The 16,649-nt window shown below is 45.9% G+C and overlaps 1 long non-coding RNA gene across 2 annotated transcripts; it reads left to right on the forward strand.

Moving 5' to 3' along the window:
* The first annotated feature begins 4,679 nt into the window (after window positions 1-4,679).
* On the forward strand, window positions 4,680-5,983 carry LOC129170081 (uncharacterized). Of its 2 annotated transcripts, XR_008566528.1 has the most exons (4): window positions 4,680-4,891; window positions 4,987-5,105; window positions 5,499-5,624; window positions 5,704-5,983. It is a non-coding gene; the product is annotated as an uncharacterized LOC129170081 (long non-coding RNA). The 2 variants fall into 2 exon arrangements; XR_008566527.1 differs by having other exon boundaries at window positions 5,499-5,983.
* Window positions 5,984-16,649: the final 10,666 nt, after the last annotated feature.

Genomic DNA, 16,649 nt, shown 5'->3' on the forward strand with positions numbered 1-16,649 from the left:
TCCGTCCATCAATCCATCCATCCATTTTCTATGCTGCTTATCCTGATTAGGGTCACTGGGGTATGCTGGAGCCTATCCCAGCTGACTTGGGGCGAGAGGCGAGGTACACCCCGGACTGGACGCCAGCCAATCACCAATTGACATATAAAAAAAAGGTCATCCACGCACATAAATTCCAATTTCTAAACAATTTTTCCACAGGAAATGATGTAAATAGAAATGATCTGTTCCAGGGTCAAACTGTGGCCAACATAAAGCCTTTTATTCAGCGTACAGGCAATATCTCAAGTCACCTTTTAACATTCTTAAATGCCACACAGGTGTAAAAAGAAGCTAACGACTCTTAATTTCAAGACATAAAAAGGTTAAAACACTCATTTTAAAACATTTTTGACTGTCAGGCAGGTGTAAAAAGAAGTTAACTACTACAAAACCTTTCATTAAATGTACAGGCAATGTTTCAAGTCACACTACAATGTTCATAACTCTCACAAGTGGAAAAAGAAGCTAACCGCCCTTCATTTTAAGACTTACAACAATAAAACCCCAATTTTTTAACATTCTCGACTGTCACACAAGTCTAAAAGGGAGGTAACCACAAGAGAAGCTTTTTATGAAGTCACATTTGAACATTCTTAACCGTCTTACAATTTAAAAACAAGCTCACCACTCTTCATATTAGGATGTAAAAAGAATAAAACACTCATTTTTAAACATTCCTGACTGTCACACGAGTGTAAAAAGAAGCTTATCACTATGAAACCTTGTATGACGTGTACCGCCAATGTTGCCAGTCGGCCATGCGAGTGTAAAAGCTAGTGGCTAAAGTTGAGAAAGTGCTGGTAAATAATAAATATGAACATTAATAGGTAACATTGAAAACCACACTGCTAACTTCCCTGTGTGTCAGGTGCCGTCATCGGCGTTGCAGCATGAGAAAGTCTTCTGAGCGTAAAAAAAGCCAAACCTCCCAGTGACGCTACAAGTCTCTGAATGTCATGTGCGCGACGCGGACCACCAGGGTAAGTCTTTGAATGTACATACTGTACTGTATATATTTAATGGACATGCACCGTACTGTGTGGGCCCTTTAAGTGTGGACTCATGTCAAAGTCATTGCTGTGACCAGAAACCACTAATATGAGATCTCTGCATTATGAGCTTTCCATGTGCGCCCTGATGGACTCTTACGCTTGATTCACTCCCAGCACACTAAACCATGCTCCAGCAGCAAGTGACAACATGACACACCTTAGCATCGTTAGCATTCAATCAGGTCAGCCCAGTCATCTTAACTCAACTGGACCAAGTATATCTAAAAACATGTATTTTCATATTTTCAGCAACCAAAATAAGTGGGGACGTCCAAAGGTGAGCTAATTGAATACATGCGTACTTCGCATGGTAGCTCCTAATTCACTGAATCACTATTGTTGTGCCCAAATCCCAACTACTTACTGCTTGAAATTGATGCTAACCAGCTACTTGTCACCATAAGCAATATTAACTCGTATTACGTAGCATTAGCATTCAGAAACAGATACACCGAGGCCTTAATGGCGCAAACGGATGGTTTACGGAGCGCTAATTGAGGCACAAATTGCTTTAGTTGCTCTTGTTTCTTGCTAGCATAGATGTTGGCTCGCATTCAGCGGCATTAGCTTTCTGTTGCGTTCGAAGTGAGGCCTAAAAGAAGCCAGGTGTGACTTTAATGCATGCTAGTACAGTATAGCTAATTGTATCCGGATGAAGCCAAATGGACACTAGCATGAAAAACAAGCAAAGACAATGAACGGTAGATGTAACCTTGGAAGAAAATAGAAGTGTCTTGCGCGTACATGTGTGTTTATGTGAGAGGGGTCTTTGTTTCAGGGAGGGACGTGTGTGAAGTGGGGGTCCACGTTTGATGTCAAAGCTGGTGGAATGAAACCTAAAACTCAGGAAAAGCTGACAAAACATAACCGTCCCAGGTGGTTAATGGGTGGGCAGAAATGACCAGTTGACCAGCATCGCTCGTACGGGCGAGGACTCGGCGCCACGGACCCCCATCTGTAAGATATTACACCCCCCTTCTCCAAAAAAAAGAAAAAAAAGTGATGTTTATTCAGCACATGTCAGAGATGGGTGGTCCCACGATAACGCTGTCAATCTTTTGCACTTTACTTTAACTTTAAAAATGTCGTTTTTAACGCCGCGGGCCTTTCAGCGCTCCCATCCCGTCCATCCCAGATGCCAGAGGACGATACAAAAAGATGTCCAATCTGAGAGAAGCCCCAGGTGTCAGGGGTGAGAGGTGGAAGGTCGTGCTAGTGTGGGTGGCTCCTGTTAGCGCTTAATGAGGCCTCAACATGCACACTGATCATCCGGGGGTGGCGGGCTTTGGAGCAGGGGGCTAATCGGCCGATATTCCCCTTTGACAAGGGAGATTACACGAGGGGGACAATGGAGATGAGCCTTGTAACGTCGCCGCTATAGACTGGCTACACAAAAACAGAGTGGATCAGTCCCTAAGAGAGACAAATTAGAGTTGGTGTGGGGCAAGGGATGGTGCCAGGAGCAGTTTGGGGGGTGGACGTGACACCAGCCAAGGCGCACCACCCTCAGGAATAATGGTAGCAAGGAGAGCCAGACTGAATGCTCCATATGAAGTTAATTGTTAGTTTTTCCTTGCTCTTAGCCACGATCAATACTTCTAACAGCAGATGAAGCCTGTATCGATTGATATACGGACACCATTGTTGAACGCAAACGTGTACCTTAGCAAGTTTAATCAACCGAGTTTGCTCATCCACTTAGTATTCACAACAGCTAGCTGCCAGTTAGCATACAAGGCCCCTAGAAGCTAGTCACAATGTGTGGTATCAAGTTAGCAACAGTTAGCATGTAAGTCGGAACTCGCTAGAATGCAACGGAGACACGTGGCAGCTAGTTAGTGCGGTAACAAGTTAGCAACAGTTATCGTGTGAGGTAACTAACAGATAGTCAGCATCAATGCCAGTTAGCAACTACTGTGAATGTGTGGCAAGTAGGAACGACTTAGCAGCTCGGAAGTGTGTAAGTGACAAGAATGTGTGGCAACTCCGAGCTAGTTAGCACCTGAGACACATAGAAGATCGTTAGCCTGTCTGGTGGTAACAAGCAGCAAGTTAGCCACAGTGGCAACAAGCAACTAGTTAGATTGTGTGTCAACTAAGAGCTAGTTAGCATCCGTGGTAAGTAGTCTGTATGTGTGGGGGCAAGCAGTTAGTTAGCAGCAATGGTGCTCCATTTATGGTAATGGTAATGGTTTCATTCATCTTGAACATGCACACAAATTCCACTGGAGCACATCACATAACACAATCCACAATCCACAGTCCAAAAGGAGTAGGAAGAAGCAAAGCTTATTTAATCCTACCCCTCATCTGTTTCGCATCAGTTGCAATGCATTTGTTCTCCTGTATTCCACTGTACGTCTTGCCTTCCCCGATTTAGGCCTGACATTCCTTGATTCTGAATGCTAATCCCTGCTAGTGAGAAGTGCATGTAAACAAGTTATACGTCAAAGTCAGAAGTGTTGCTGTTTATGTTCCACTGCTCATTTTTGGTGGAGATGCTATTGTAGCGCTAACTTGCTTACTGCTGGAGAAGAGTCAGAATGCCCGTTCTCCTGTTGTCATCGAGGACTCTGCATGTTTAAACTTGCCAAGTTTGTTCTTATGATGACAACTGACAACTCCATTTTGACCTTTTGGACCGTCCTGTAGCTCGTGTGAAAAGCCGGCTTACGATGGTGAGTAAGAACTGTTTTTTGGTTGCAAGACCCCCCCAAACGACATGTTGCGCCCTCACATGTGTGCATCAGGTCATATTGTGAAACAAAAGTCTGCGTGTGTCGCGTTGAGGCGACCACACGCGCTGCCTGCATATCGATGAAGGCTATAAAACGTTACAATGGGCCTAATTGTACTCCTGTACTTCAGATGTGATTGCCAGCGTATGAAAGTCAATAAAATGTGGTCTTTGTGGGCTGCACTGAGCGATTATCCAGCAACCCCCCTCCGTCCCCCCACACACGCACATAACTTGATTTTGAAACCTTCTAGCTGGGAAAGTATGGTTTGATGAAAGATCGCGTCAGTGAGTGCAGTGAGAGTGTCTCTGAGCTAAATGGATGCTGAGTAGTTCATCACTTCACAACAAGGTAGCTCATCCATTAGCCTCCTCTAGCAGCTTAGATAACAGTTTCCCTTGGCTTTGCCAACCTCAGGCCCCTCTGATACCCCTGGTGCCTCCCGGAGAACTCTCTTAAAACTGTCTGGAGCCCCCTTGATGCCCCTCTGCTGTCCCTCTAATGTCCCCTCGATATCCCTTCGAGAGCCCATGATAACCCCTGATGCATCCTTGATTCCCCCTTGAAGATCCCGAAGGAATCTCCTTAAACCTGCCAGATGCCCCCTTCACACCCCTGCGATGGAGCACTGGTACACTTCTGATACCACCCTGATACCACTTAGAGAACCGCCTAATTGCACCCTGGAACCCTCAGGTGGTGCCCTGATGCCCCCTTGAAAATCACCTTACACCCTGCTGATCCCCCCCTTGATGCCGCCTAAAGGAACCCCCTAGGGGCTATCCACACGGAAACAAACATTTTCAGGTCAAAGCGGTAAAGTATTTATCGTTTCAGCCTTTCATCCACGCAGAAACGGCGTTCCGGGTGACTCGAAATGGCTTCAAGAGTGGGAAAGTCTGAAAACGGCGGCTTGTCGTTCCCATGTAGACAAGCAACCTGCTTTCTTCGGAAAACGATGACCTCGCCGTCATGTGACCAGAAATGAGTTTGACGACAAGCCAACATAACACCTGAAAATCTGGACTGGCATCACTCAGCCCAGTCGACATTCTCCTGGTATTTACTTGTCTTGTACTCCAACATGACTCGCAGGAGTCTTGGAACGCGTGAGACGACGGACTTATGCGCACGCAATCTTTCTTCTTCTATAGTTTGGTGTGTCACGTGGTCTGCTCACAGCGCCACACGTAGGTGTGCCTTGTGAATCACATCCTTTTCACCCAGTGATTCGTTCCCATCTGGATGCAGATTTACTGATCCGTCACTGTGGGTAAATACAAATCTTAAACTCCTGTGATTATTCACCTATTTGCTCTGATACCCTATAGAGCAGGGGTCACCAACGTGGTGCCCGCGGGCACCAGGTAGCCCCCCACGACCACATGAGGTGCCCGCAAGCCTGCTTTTCATTCAGGTTTTCAGTTAATAATGAAAGAACAGTAGAAAGAAATGCATTCTGAAATACAAAATGTGAGTTGTGGGCACCAGCATTTTGTTAATGTTCTGGGTTTATTTGGGTTTAAAATAAGCTCTGAAAATAAATGTTACAAAAATGAGTAGCTCTTGGCCGTTTTCATTTTGTAAAAGTAGCTCTCACAAGGAAAAACGTTGGTGACCCCTGCTATAGAGAATGCCCTTTTGATGCCCCTCTGTTGTGCCTTAGGAGCTCCCGTACGCCCCCATGATGCCCCTGGTGATACCCCACTCATGTCCCCCAGATTTGCCAATTATGCCCCCTAGAGAAATCTCCTATACCACGCTTCTCTGATGCCCCCTTGATCCCGTCCTGGTAACCCTCTAATGCCCGCTTACTCCCACTGGATCACTCTCTGATGCCCCCTTGATACCCCCTTTTGCCCCCCCGATAGCTCTCGATAAATGCACCCACCATCCATCCTCCTCCTGTCATAAAACACCACACACAATGTGAGCCGTGCGCCCGCCCGCTATCAAGATGTACAAACCGCAGCGCGGGGAACCATGTGGGGGTGGACCACCCATGAGCCTGACGAGGCCGCTCCACCATTGTCCTCCCCCACCTCATTCACTGTAAGAATCCAGCAGCCATGCAGCTGGAAGGAGCAGCACAGTGCGGGAGCATGGGAGCATGGGTGCATGGGAACATGGGAGCATGAGAACATGGGAACATGGGAGCATGAGAACATGGGAACATGGGAGCATGAGAACATGGGAACATGGGAGCATGAGAACATGGGAACATGGGAGCATGAGAACATGAGAACATGGGAACATGGGAGCATGAGAACATGGGAACATGGGAACATGGGAGCATGAGAACATGAGAACATGGGAACATGGGAGCATGAGAACATGGGAACATGGGAACATGGGAGCATGGGAACATGGGAACATGGGAGCATGGAAACATGGGAACATGGGAGCATGAGAACATGGGAGCATGAGAACATGAGAACATGGGAGCATGGAAACATGGGAACATGGGAGCATGGGAAAATGGGATCATGGGAACATGGTCCCATGCAACATGGGAGCATGGGAGCATGAGATCATGGGAACATGGGAACATGGGAACATGGGAACATGGGAACATGGGAACATGGCACCATGCAACCAGCAGGATACTCACTGCTTCATGCTAAAAGTAGACATGGTGCTTTGTGGTCTTTTTCCTCAACGACTCCAAACTTGTTTTCTGGCGTCTAAACGGATGTCTGGGCTACAGAACCGTAGTTTTTCTTCCGGCTTCTGATTGGTTAAAGCAGCCTCGCAGTTAATTAGGAGTCGTAGCACCACCTGTTGTTTTGCATGCAGTTTTCCACGTTTCAAGTGGACAGTGACTTTTTTTTTTTACCCTTTTTTTTTAAGTGCCAGGGTTGACATTTTAAGTAGAGAAAATTCTATACACGCACGAGCGGAGGTGCAACGTGATTGGTGTGAACTGATTGGTGAGAGTTGGGAAGAAGGCAGGGCCTACAATAGCTCATTTTCTGACTAAGAACAGTTAAATAACAGGCGAGGTTTAATCGCAATGAAAATGCAAGAATGGTTAGTTGTTTTTTTTAAGTGTGAATGTTTTTCTGGCAGATGTTTCAGTTTAATTCCAAGTAAAAGAAACGTCACAAGCGTGTCGTTCACCAGTCATCTTCACAACCGCAGCATCAACACATCAGAAACTCTGCCGTATTCTTCTCAAACGCTGAAAGCCGAGGCGCTGGCGGGTGCGGCGGCGGCAGCGGCGGCGTTCATCTACGCTGTTTAGCCTCTCTAACCTCACGGGGCAGTAAAGCAAACAAAAAGGTAAAGCGTGCAAAATGACGGCAATGAAAGCCAGGCTGAGTAAACGAAGCAGAGTTTACAAGATCGGGGCCGGGCCGCCGGCGTGAAACGTTAATGCGAAACAGGCGAGCGCCATGTTGGACTCCTCGTAAAGAGGCCGTTTTTTTTTTTTGTTGTTTTTTTTTTTTTAAGCTTACAAGCCAACATTAAACACATCAGCTGGTCTGCTTGTTGTGACGGACATTAGGCCAATAGATGCTATCACCTTCCGTATCGTTCCATCACTGCGTTTGACTCCTGTTAGCTCAATAAATGCTTCACAGAGTCTTTAAATCTAATCCGGGATCATGGGATGATTCTCCGACGGCCTCTTTCACTGAGTTATTGCGCTGCCGTCAAGGGAGCAAACAGTGCATGTGAACCCCCCCCCCCAAGAACAACACAAGACTTCTTTTTAACTTCTCCTTCTCCCAATCAAAGCTGAACAAACACGGGCCGCCGCTCGCTAGCCCGTTTCGCAGAAAACATGCTCGCTTTCAAGCAAAATAAAAAAAGGAGTGGGGGTGCCAGCGAAAAGTTCACCTTTACTAAAATAACAAAAGGCGCACCACCCGAACACTGTTGCTCTCTGCAGGTTTTCTCTAGGCTCGGCTCGTCATACTAGAGGCATTTCAAATTAGAACATTAGATCTCCGCCTCAGCTGAACGGTCCTACTTTGGATCAGCACCGAATTGTATATGACACAATGACTCATTATGTATGGGGAGGAAATGAATAACAAAAAAAAACAACCTATTTTCCTAAATTAGCTCAACTAGTTTTGGCGGCTAACAAACAAATTTGTAGATGAAAGGACGTCAGATGCGAAATTAAGTGCTGCAAACTACATTGTCGTTGCAAACGACGGTCACTGGGGGAAGCGAGCAAACGGAGCACGTCCATCCTCCCCTCCCCCAGGGGCGAAGACTAAAGGGGGGGGCCACTCTAAAAGCCTGTGAATGGTTACTGTTCAATTTGTATTTGCTTCCCCACTGGTCGGCGAGCCAAGATCAGAGCTGAAAGTGAAAACACATGGCCCGGGTCAGCGGGATCACAGGACCACCGCACGCTTGGCAGAACCCGGCCTAGAAGCCAATGGGAACGTGTGTGAAGAAATGGATTGAATAAACAGAGGCTGCCATCGCCTGCACCCCATTATCCCGTCATTTACGCTGCATGGGAGCCTGGAAGCGCAGGCGGTTACTGAAAAGTGGCGCTCCTTGCGCCAATCAAGAGGGGCCGAGCGTTATCGTGGTGGACACGTTTTGGATTCCTCGGGGCCTAATGTGTTTGTTTTAAATATCCCGAGGAAATGATTACATGAAGGCGGGCGATGCCCTCCGAGGCGGCGAGCGCTTTGAAAGCCGCGGCAGCAAAGCGCCCGCTTAACGACATAATAAGTTGGAAAATTGTATTTGCACAATCAATCAGGGGGATTAAACGTCAAATTATGAGACTGGGCCATGACAACGAGAAGAAAAAAGAAGCGAGATATAAATCAAGCTCTCCGTTGGCTTGCGGCGTTCAAGTCCCGTGCGTAGTTCTTGCACCTGATAGCACCTTGACTGGAGTTAAAATGATCACTCGAGTCAAAGTCAAAATTTCTATTTCTAACAGAAGTTATTTCAAGATGTAACCGGCCTCATACATTCAAGAAAACCAACATTTTGGCAACGGGGAAAATTTCTCATCGGCTTGCCACCTGTGGTTGGGTCCTTCATGATGGATCCACAGGAAATGACTCCTCTGTGAGCTAGATAGATCTCATTGACGGCACTGCACTGAGTTAGTGTAGTGGTTCACATAGCTGACTATGTAGGAGCTGGCATTAGAGCAATTCCCGGTCAATGTACTGGCGAGTCACCGCAAAGGCAACTGGGACTCCAGTCTCACTGTGACCCTGATAGACTAGTTGTTGACTAGTTTGGTCACCTTATGAGGGTTTTCAGACAATTTTTTTTTTTTTGCTTGTTTCACTCGGATGACCCGTGTAGACAGCTCAGATTCTAATCATAAATATCATTAGCGCCGTTCAATGAACGCCCACGGCCTCTTGTATAAAGCAACATTCCTAACCATGGATAATTTGGAAATTGGTGGATTGCTGGTTCGCTTTGGCCATACCGTTTTTAGAGATTAATAATGGGATGATATTTAGTCCAGGGATGTCCAGGGGTAACAAGGGTCATTTGGATAATTAAGTACACTCTGTCCCCCCATGAAGATTCTGGATATCTGATACACTTTCAGGAGTTAGTCATTCTGATGCTATTGATGGCTTTGTTTGTGGACAAGATGCATCATTCCACCATCAATTCGGTGACCCCTCTCAGTCAAGAACCCCAAGAACCCCAGTGGGTGGAGCCCTTGCAGGCTAATTGGAGTCAGTGTTGTCCCATCAGGGAGCGAGGCGGATTACCTCGGTCTCTCATCTGTTTGGTTTGATGGTCCCTGGCAGAGGTTATCCATCCTGGTGCTTATTTGTCCAACAGCTGGGAAAACAGCCACAGCCCTTCTGCATTAGGGCTCATTTTTAAACATTTAGAGAAGACAGGGCTCAGTGTTTATGCCTACACACACACACACACACACACACACACACACACACACACACACACATCTGCACTTAATATCATTTGCGGCACAGAACACGGCCCGGGCTCTTTGTTATGACAGGCAGATATTTGGAACTTTTTGGAGGATTAATACTGTTTGCTTTCCTGCAGAACAGCTCCGGGGATCCGAGAGGTCGGCGCTTCAATCCAACGGTCCAAAAGTCAGGCAATCCTGTGTTGTTTTAGTTCTTCTGCCACTTGCAGTATTCAGCTGGGATACATTGTCTTTTTTTATGAGCCCATCGCTGTTGGATTTTCGCTGTTGTTTAGTCTCCGTCCGTAACGCAAGTCTTTCAAGATCTCATCAAGGTTCTTTGCAGTCTGGAAGAGGCAGGATTTGCGCTACAGGTCTTCATTCTTATTAACTGCCAACGTTCAATTCTTTTTGAAGACTAGTTGAGATTAGTTGAGTTATGTATTTATTTAGACACAACACACCTTGAGTTAGTCAAATCGGGTGAAGGCGTCGTGCAAATTGTTAACCTTACACGGAACACTGTGACCAAACATGTGATTTACGTGACTGAGGCATTCCTCATGGTCCCCCTTTAGGTCCTCTCCTTTTCAAATTGCAGTTACACTTTGTTTTTGCATCACTTTATTTTAATGTGATTTACGTCATTTTCATTTCGGGGTCGCTATAGCTTGTTTATTTCAGATGAGGTCAGTAGTCTCCTTGTTCAACTTCGTCTGTTACTAATGGTGTTCTGGAAGACTCCATTTTAGGTCCGTTCCTTTTCATCATTTCCCTCCTTGCACTTCCAATGTTCAGTAAACTTGAGATTAACTGTTATGTGGATGGCCGGTCCAATGCAACTTCTCCACCATCTCCATGTCTGACGTCGTGGAGTAGTCAGACAGGGAAGAGGGTGGAGAAGTTGGCTCTGACTGTATGAAGGCATCAGACATCATCACGACTTCCTTCAACTTAGCGGCAATAAAAAAAGAGTTTCTTCTTGTTGGCTCTAAATCCAACAGTTTTTCACTGATATAAATAAAAAAGAACCACATTGAGAACCCCTCTATGACTTACTGAGAGCTGCAAAGTGCTGCAGCAGGTTCACAGAAGACCGCCTAGTCCTTCTGGATCAGTAGTGTTGATGGAGTGTTTCAGCACATGACGGAACTCATTTCAATCCCAACTGGACTTTCTTTGAGCGGCCACCAAAGCCTTGTAGGTTTCACGTGATACTTCTTCTTCCAAGCGTCCCGCCATTAGCTGTGGAACTTCACCCAAAAAGTATCCGTTTGGCTTCAGGGACTTTTAACGAGAACGTCTGGCTCCCATTTTGAGGTCACGCACACTTAACATAAAAATTGGAAATGATTCTGTGGTGAAGAGTTTTTTTTTTTCTTGTGTGGGAACAATAGAAGAACCTGACCCAAAGGTCTTTGATGATACAAATTGGATTTCATGTTGTGGAAAACCATCAGAGGAGAGTAATGCAATACACACTTTTCATACAGGAATTTATTCTTGCTGTTTGATGCCTGCCCGTCTGTTTATCCTCCTCCGACAACCAGGAAGTAGTCTGCTGGCTAACAAGCACTAATGCTACTGAAAAAACACTTGACACGTGATCTATTTGTGCAGTTTTGTCCGCTCTGATCAAAATCAGCAAATTGATTCATGGCTCATACTTGCCTACCCTCCTGACTTTACCCGGGAGGCGCTTGCATTTCACTGTCCTCTCCCAGAAAGTTGCAGTTTATTTGTATTGATTTGTTTTGTTAATTTTCGTTCAGGTTAAACCAAATACGTCTCATAATCCCAGAAGAGCTCACCACTTCAATTTAGCCCAGGAAAGAAGACAACCACTCGACCAATTTAAAAACGTGTGGACCTTCTAGCCTTCAAATATCCGAAAACTAGACTTTTCTAGAGTACACAGTACTCCGTGTGGAGTTTGCATGTTCTTCCCGTGTGTGTGTGGGTTTTCTCCGGGTACTCCGGCTTCCTCCCACATTCCAAAACATGCATGTTAGGTTAACTGGTGACTCTAAATTGTCCATAGGTGTGAATGTGAGAGTGAATGGTTGTCCATATGTGCCCTGTGATTCGAGTCCAGCGTGTACCGCGCCTCTCGCCCAAAGTCAGCTGGAATAGGCTCCAACATACTCCCGCAACTCTAATGAGGATTAAGCGGCATAGAAAATGAATGAATATTTGCCCACAGCACTGAACTCTACATCGACAAGGAAGATGGATGAAGAGACCCCTGAATGAAAGCACACAGTCCTGTGTGAGTGAGAACAATACAGTACATGGATTGTTTTGATGATTTTGCCTCTTGTACCAGTATTTTTCCATGCGTCATATCTAAGGTGCTGTCCACACGGAAACATTTTCAGGTCAAAACGTTTCAGCTTTTCATCCACACGGAAACGGCGTTCTGGGTGACCTGAAACTGTATTATTTGAGAACTGCTTCCATAGTGGGAATATCTGATAACGACCAGCTTGTCGTAGACGAGCAAACCGCTACTTCCTGAAAACCATGACATCACCAACCCGTCGCCGTCACGTGACCAGAAGGGAGCTTTGACGACAAGCCAAAATAATATTTTAATATTTCGACTAGCATGACTCACCCCGGTCGACATTCTCCCGATATTAACTTGTCTTTTTCTCCAAAATGACTCACAGAAGTAATTCCACTTCGTCGTAAGTCGAGACGAGCCTTGGAAAGCGAAAGACGACGGACTGATGCTTTCTTCGTAACACAGGTCCGACTTCTTATTCCTGCATCTGTTGTGCAGTTGGCTAACAACCTACAAATGCGTAGCAGACTCTCAGTCGCTAAACATACATAGTTATGAAATTGGATGATAACTCAGTTTTGGATAAACCATGTAGCCTATGTATAAATGTTTACCCTTGGAACTCTTAACGCTTCAGCAATCGGACATCTTTGACCTAAAAGAAAGTAAAAGTAGCGCAAGAGTCCAGAACCAAAAGCAGCTGATCTCACTTGACCATAATTTGTATTTTAAAACCGTTTAGGAAACACAGCAAGCACTTTTTTGCAAAGTTTGCTCTGGGGGTTCGCAGGGTTCCCTTGTGTTTTCCGGAGGACCGCCAGTGGCCTGCGAGCCACACTTTCGGAGATGCTGACCGAACCAAATGAAATGGCTGCAAGTTTTGTTAAAAAGCAAGAGAATGAGATTTCTTTTCAGTTAGTCGTAAATGACATAAAATACAAAAAATAAGTACAAATGTGCTGTTGATCATGTTAGCGTGATGTCATGTGTGCTTGTCAGTTCAAGGCCGGGTGAATGATGGCGTTGTAAAGCCGGCAGTGCTCGCACGTGAGAGGACTGCGCCGTAAAACTCGCCACAAGCTATTTTGAGAAAGTCACATATTGACGACAACCGTCGGCGTGCCTTTGTTGATTGTTTCCCTCTGTTCTATTTTTACAGTAAAAAGTTAAAAAAAAAAAACCAACTAAGAAAATGCACAGAGCATTTGTTCTGCCTTCATTCAGACGGACCACCAGCTATGCGAGGGACCGCTGTGACTGGCAGGCCCCATCACAAAGCCCGAGGACGCAGTCATCGTCCTCCACTTTGCTAAACCATAATTACTCATCACATGTGCCAACTTAGAGCCATCCGTCATAGTTGGCGTGTCAAGGATGTACAAAACAACACAAGAAAACATGCACCGCTGCTTTGCTGGCCTCCAACTGTGATTTATTTCCTGTTTGCTCCCATTCCGCCAACTCGTCCGATGTTGCCAGATGTCTCTTACTTCCTCTTGCCGGCCGCAAAGCTGCAGGTGATCAATATCGACTTTGATTTGTAGCACTGTGCCGCGACGACGCCGCGCAGCTGATGGCCATTACGGCTGCTTTTGTGTGGCCGCCACGTCTGTCCCCTCGCTTGTTTTCATATTCCTTTGAAACATTAAGAGTGCATGATGTCATTTTGAAAGGGGGGGGGGGGGATATTTGATGTTTATTTGTTATTATGTTGGGATCAACATGGTTTCTGCTTTTTATGCAAGTCACCTAAAGATGGTAGTTAGTAACTTGTTAGCGAGATTTTTTTTCTTTTAAAGTCTTCCGGCAATCGGAATTTGACGACATTGCAAAGTATCGCTGACAGTAAGGCTTTGGCTGGCAGCTTGTCAGCTAGGTTGATGGTTCTTTTGTGTTACAAAAAGTGTCTAAAAAGTGTCTGAGCGATGGGTTTGGCGACATTATGAGGCGTCCTACTAATGCGAGCTGCTAGCACCAGATATTTGTGTAGTTTCCAGTGCTAGTACTGTTGTACTGTGAAAAAGTGGCATTTACGTACAAAATTAGCCAGAAAATTTTCTTTCAGTAGAGCAGCCATTGTTACACCTGCACTCAGACCAACTTTACGACCGCTAGTCGTAAATAAAACGTGGGAAAGTACAACGCTGTTGGTGGCGGCCTCCCTGCCAAATTAGCTTCGATTGACTTCTATTCATATCAGGCACGCGCTCCACTTGAAACCACAACTTAAAGTGGCTTTCAGCAGGGCATAATTTCTCCAAATTGTTCACGTAATGTTAAATGCTTGTTTAAGCCCTGACAGGACCACCTTCTGGTGGTCTTTGGTGGGGGGAGTCCTCCAGCAGCACCAGCACCACCCGCGCTGTGCAGACAGCTCGCTGCTAACGTGGATGCCTGCGTGCTCGCGGGCCGCTGCCCCTGAACTAAAGGCGGGCCGGTGGTCCCGGCGTCCATCAGCGGGCGTTAGGCTCCAGCACGGTGGAGAATGAGCGGGTCGTGTCAGGTGTCAGCGGAGAGCATCGCTGGTTAGATCCCCACTTATCCCACACGAGGCCTCCGTGGCGGCTGAATGAGCGCAAAGAGCGGCCCTGATCCAATTAGAGATGATTTGGTTTGCTTTTGTGTGCGACGCTCTCACTCGCTCTCGCTCTCTCTACACAGACAGAGAAGGGGCATTTTATTTTTAGAGGCTCGTAAATCACTTCCAGGCTTAAATTGAAACTACATGCAGAAGACCAGAAGAACAGCAGTATAGTGTCGCTGTGTCAGGTTCCCGTGTGAGTTCCCCTCACTGAAAGAACCTCCGCAGTCGTGAGCGATGGTCCAGATGTGCGCCATATGCAGATTGGTGGACGCCGAGGGTGGCAAACGTGTAGTAGTTGGTGCATGGCTGCCGGGTGGAGGGCTGAACTCGCCTCTGGTGTGAAGATTGGTGAAACGGCTAATTAGGCAGGAGCAGCTGGCAGTGCTGCTTTCTGTGTGGCGTCTGCCATGAAATGCACTCCTGATCAAAATGTTAAGACTTTGCAAAATTGCACAAATTGGCGTTTTGCACAGTTGGATCTTTAGGAGGTTCTAAGTAGAGCTTCAAGAAATGTTTTGAGAAAGCAGTTTAGCAAACGAGCATTGTTGTGAAATAAGCTGTTCATCAGCTGATCAAAAGTTACGACCATAGCTCAAAAACTTCCCCAAACCTCCCTAAAATAGAGTCGGTAATGAGTAGCTGTGCCATTCTTGTTAATCAGCTGAAAAATTGGGTTGTTTTTGATGGCGTGTTTCCAGGAGGGCATCCACTGTCTGGAACTGATGTCCATTGTTGTAAACTTCCCTTGCCATCCATCCCCAAATGTTCTCCATTGGATGTAGATGAGTGGAACACGCAGGATGGTCCAAAAGAGTGAGCTTATTCCTCTGGAAGAAGTCCTTTGTGAAGTGCAGCGTTGTCCTGTTGAAAAAGCCAGTCATGACCACACAACTGAGGGCCTTCAGTCATGACGGACGTCCCCTGCAACATCTCCACATAGCCAACTGCCGTTTGACGCCCCTCAGCTCCACTGTTCCACTGAAGAATCATGATGGCGCCCCATCCACTGTATCGTGTGGAAAACATCTCAGCTGGAATGTCCTTGTCATGCTAGTAACGTTGGAAGCCATCAGGACCATCACAGGAGAATAGAACTTTCTTCTACCTTTCGATGTCCCGTGTTTGGTGCCCTCCTGTAAATTCCAAACACCCAGTTTTGTGGCGTTGAAAGAGATGAGGCTTTTCAAGAAGTTTTTTGTTCTTAAAAGCCTTCTCTAGCAGATGGCATCTGATGGTTATTGGACTGCACTCGGCACCTGTAACAACCTGCGTTTGGGCCGAGGAATATCCCATGCCTTGACGGACAGCCAATAGGATCCTCCGGCTCATGGCCAGTGACATTTTTTTTAGTTCTACCACTTGGGTTTTTTGTTCTATAATCCTCAGGATTTTTGAAGAAGTTTGAAATGACCGTCTTACTGCGTCCAACCTCAGCAGCAATGTTGCGCTGTAAGAGGCCTTGCTTGTGCAGCTCAACAATCCCACCGCGTTCAAAGACAGAAAGCTTTCTTGCCTTTGCCATCAAGCGATCATGAGAGTGTGAATACCTAACACTCAATCACATTCAATCCACATTTTTGCCTTTTAAAGGCTGTGCTCTTAAACTTTTGATTTCACTTTTATGCTTGTTTGCAACAAAGTGCTTACTCTACAATTACTCTACAATTTTATGTCTCACTCCTATTTGCATTTAGAAGTTCTACTTAGAACCTCCTTAAGAACCCTTTTCACCTGGTCTGAAAATTTTGATCAGGACACCCTAACCCTAGCCTAGCTTAATTTATTATAATTTCACTTTGTTTCCAAGGTAACTGAATTGTTGACCTCACAGATGACCTCTCGAATTAGCAGAGAGGCTGATAACGAGAAAAATCCAACTTAAATTTAAAAAAAACAATATCGTAACCAAATTATCATTATTATTATTTTTATCACACAGACAATCGGACAATTCTTGGGAAAGCTCCACGCCCACATTCCTGGATGTGAATCACCAAGGCAACAGCGCCAGCTGACCATAAAAGACAGCAAGATGGCAAACGGAGCGCCTGCTGCA

The sequence above is a fragment of the Dunckerocampus dactyliophorus genome, chromosome 17 (genome assembly GCF_027744805.1).
Source record: "Dunckerocampus dactyliophorus isolate RoL2022-P2 chromosome 17, RoL_Ddac_1.1, whole genome shotgun sequence".
Taxonomy (NCBI): domain Eukaryota; kingdom Metazoa; phylum Chordata; class Actinopteri; order Syngnathiformes; family Syngnathidae; genus Dunckerocampus; species Dunckerocampus dactyliophorus.